Source organism: Gracilinanus agilis, chromosome 2, assembly GCF_016433145.1.
Source record: "Gracilinanus agilis isolate LMUSP501 chromosome 2, AgileGrace, whole genome shotgun sequence".
NCBI classification, from domain to species: domain Eukaryota; kingdom Metazoa; phylum Chordata; class Mammalia; order Didelphimorphia; family Didelphidae; genus Gracilinanus; species Gracilinanus agilis.
Window position 1 is genome coordinate 672958602 of NC_058131.1, and position 4135 is coordinate 672962736.

A 4135-nucleotide genomic window follows, 5' to 3' on the forward strand; every position below is an offset into this window, starting at 1 on the left:
ACACACACACACACACACACACACACACACACACACACACACACACAGCCCCTACAGGGCTGCCACAGGTTCAAGGATTAATGTCCATTTAAAACCATAGCTCAGCTCAATGGACCTGTTTGTACAAAAATATTTATAGTTGAGCTTTTTGTGGTGGCAAGAAAATTGAAAAATGAGGGGGTGTCCCTCCATTGGGGAATGACTGAACAAATTATGGTATCAGATGGTGAGGGAATACTATTGTACTATAAGGAATGATGAACTGCCTGATTTCTTTATGAACTAGAGAGACCTACCTGAACTGAAACGGGATGAAATGAGCAGAACCAGGACAACATCGTACACAGTAACTGAAATATTGTGGGATGATCAAATGGAAATGAGTTTGCTACTAATAGCAATGCAATGATCCAGAACATTGCTGAAGGACTTATGAAAAGAATGCCATCCACATCTGGAGAAAGAACAGTGGGAGTAGACATGCAGAAGAAAACATGATTTATCATTTGTTTATATGGGTATATGATTTGGGGTTTTGGTTTTAAAAGATAGATCTGTTACAAAAATAAATAATGTGGAAATAGGTTTTGAGTGATAATACATGTACAATCCAGTAGAATTGCTCTTAAGCTCCAGGAGGGGAGAGGGAAATCATGAATCATGTAACCATGGAAAAAAATATATTAAAAAAAAAACAAACCATAGCTCGAGTCCCCAACAGTGTGTGTTATTTTTAACTAGATAATCAGAGGACGTCTTATCCCCCCCACCACCTTTTTTTTAAACCCTTAACTTCTGTGTATTGGCTCCTTGGTGGAAGAGTGTTAAGGGTGGGCAATGGGGGTCAAGTGACTTGCCCAGGGTCACACAGCTAGGAAGTATGTGAGGCCGGATTCTTATCCCCTTTTAATAAATTGCTTTATTCCCTGTGTTGGTACCCTAGGGAAAAGCCCTTGTCATGAACCCCTGGTTCCAGCTCTGTATAGAATCATTTAAACCCGAGAGGGGTCTCGGGGTCTAGTCTAGTCCAAACTGCTTCTTTGACAGATAGGAAAACTAAGATACAGAGAAGTCAAGTACTTGTCCAAGATCCCACAGAATTTCAAATCCAGACCCAGGCCTCTTTCTAATGTACCATACCAAGAATCTTCACCAGAGGTGTGCTGGTAAGCACTGAACAACCTGGTTAGGGGGAGAAGTGAGCAGGGGAAGCACATATGACATATTTCTAAGTCTGATCTGCATAATTAACATTTTCTCCATCACTTTAAGACTAGACAGTCAATAAAACGATAGCTCAAACCCAGATTTGTAGGGTTTGCTGATTTCCAAGGTGGTACAGTGGATAGAGCACTAGGCCTGGAGTCAGGAAGACCTGAATTCAAATCTGACTTCAGACACTCACTAGCTGTGTGACCCTGGGCAAGTTACTTCACCTTGTCTACCTCAGTTTCCTCATCTGGAAAATGAACTAGAAAAGGAAATGACTAACCCCTCCTGTCTCTTTGCCAAGAAAACCCCAAATGGGGTCGTGAAGAGAGGAACAGGACTGAAATGGCTGAACCATAAACGTGTGAATGTTCACACTGGAAATTTAATCTTTGGCTCTGATAGGCAATAAGAATGGGCTCCATTAAAATACTGAATCATTTGTTTAACACTTAAGAACTTAGCTCCTTCCATGGCCCATTTCATTCTGTTCTAGAGACCCAAGTAGTCAAGGGAAATGGCAGGAGAATCATTTACTCTGAAAATTCCCTGTCTTTGGTTTTAGTCATTTATAGTGTGCAGTATGTAGCTGACTTGGGAAGTCCCCCATCTGCTCCTATGAGTGTTCTCTTGTTTGTCAGCCCTGGTCAAGGCTACACGGTCACCTAAAGTCCCCCACTTCTGGTTTAAACCAAATTCTTCCACAGTCTTACTAAACTCCTATTTCACCATTGACTCAGAGTCACTTCCCCATTTCAGCAAATGCTTCCTCTTCTAACTCCTTCCAGTGGGAAGTGAAAAACCAGCCCTATGACCCAAACCTTGAGAGAAAGCCAAGGGAAGGGAAGAGGGGAAAGATCCTGTCTCTAATGTGGTCTTTTGTGTTGTATTTCAGAATGAGCAATGTGGTATTTGGAAAGGGCCCAGAAAATGCTTTATTATTATTATTATTAGCTTTTGACTTCTGGGTAAACCATTTCTCTCTGGGGCTCAGTTTCCTCCTATTGTAAAATGAGGACATTGAACAAAATAAATTATTTTATTGAATTTTAATGTTTTTAAAATCTTTACCTTCTCTTGCAACTGATAATGAACATCAGTTCCAAAGCAGAAGAGGAAAAGGATGACAAACTAAATAACTTCTATGCTTCCTTGTAGCACTAACAAAAAATCCTCTGAGTGAACAAAGCCCTCTTAGCAGGTGGGCTAAATCAGGTTTGAGGGTAACTAGCAGATCTCAAACCCATTGATGACCCAAGCGCGTGAGGATTAATGAGAACAATTTATTCCATTGGAGCTGGTCAGACATCGAAGACACGAGGGTCATCCCAGGCCATCGTTGGTCCTCCTGACTTTGGTTTTACACACGGAACTTCTACTGTAGAAGAGAGATTGAGGCGGACTACTCCATGCAACTCTGCTTCACTTCAATCCCATTCATTTGTAAGTCATTGACCCATAATGCCATTGGCCCTCTTTGAAAGGAAGAACCACACAATATCCTAAGAGTAACTTATGGCCCCCCAACCTTGTGATTCTAGGTTTGTGTGTTCCCTGAAAAGGTTAGATGTTTTTTCTACTTTTTTTTTTAAACTCTAAGAAGCATGATATGTATTTTATAGAGAAAGGGAAGTAGAGAAAATAATATCCCCCAGGTGGATGATGGGAAAAGGAAATCGGTCAGTGGGGTCAATCCAAGTCTCGCCTGAATACCCACAAGATGTTAAAAGAACCAAAGAATTTTCTCCAGAATTTTGATTAGATCTACAAGGTATTTCTAGAAGACTGTAGGCAAGAATTCACACAGGATGAGGGGGTAGTTGTGATTGCTCACATGTGATATATCCAGAGGGGAATATTTTTTTTAAACCTTTTCTTTGCAGCCTAGAGAAGGGAAACCTGTACTTTAGGTGTTGACGACTATGGGAGCTGTCCTTACTTTATAGTTTATAGTACTTTCTGGTGTTTATATTCATTTAAGGAGAGGAAGAGTGTTCTGACAGGACAGGATATATAACATCAAAATTGATTAAATTCTCAGGGCCCTCAGGCAAATCTGAAAAAATGTCACTGAGGGGTTCCCCACCATGCAGGGGCTGGTTTTTTAATTTTTATTTTTTTATGTTTTTGAATCCCTAGCATTTAATACATTGGAACATTGATTACACTGCTGTTCCTCCCCTCCCTGCTTTCACAAATTATTTTTTTGTGGGTGCTCTATGAACCGAACAATTCTATTTTCTCTTCCCACTCCACAATGCCTACATTCTTAAATATCGCTGAGAATTTAGGGAAGGTTTATGAAAATATTTCTGAGGCATCTCAGGTCAGCCAGCCCTCCAGACTAGATGGATATTAAGAAAGGATAAGACAATTGTGTTGACTTAAAACTAATAATACTGTTGTTGTTCAGTCGTGTCTAACTCTTCCTGACCCTATTTGGAGTTTTCCTGGAACAGATACTGGAGTGGTTTGCCATTTCCTTCTCCAAATCTCATTTTCCATTTAAGGTAACTGAGGCAAACAGGGTTAAGTGATATACCCATGGTCACCCAGCTAGTAAATGTCTGAGGCTTATTTTGAACTCAGGTCTTCCTGACTCTGGGCTAATCCAGCTGTCCTAATAATAATAGTATTTAGCATTAATAGAGCAGGCACTTTGCAATTATTATCTCATTTGATCCTCAGAACTTTGATAAGTGCTGTTATTATCTCCATTTTACAGTCAAGGAAACTGGGGCTGAACAGGGTTAAGTGACTTGCCCAGGGTCACACACCGTAAGTGTCCAAGATCGTATTTGAACTCAGGTCTTCCAGACTCCACGCTCACTCCACTAACTGGAGCTGGCTTCAACCTCCGGGTACATGTGATGCTACAAATGCTAGTTGTTGTTATTATTGAGAAGAGAGAGGAAAGGACGGCGGG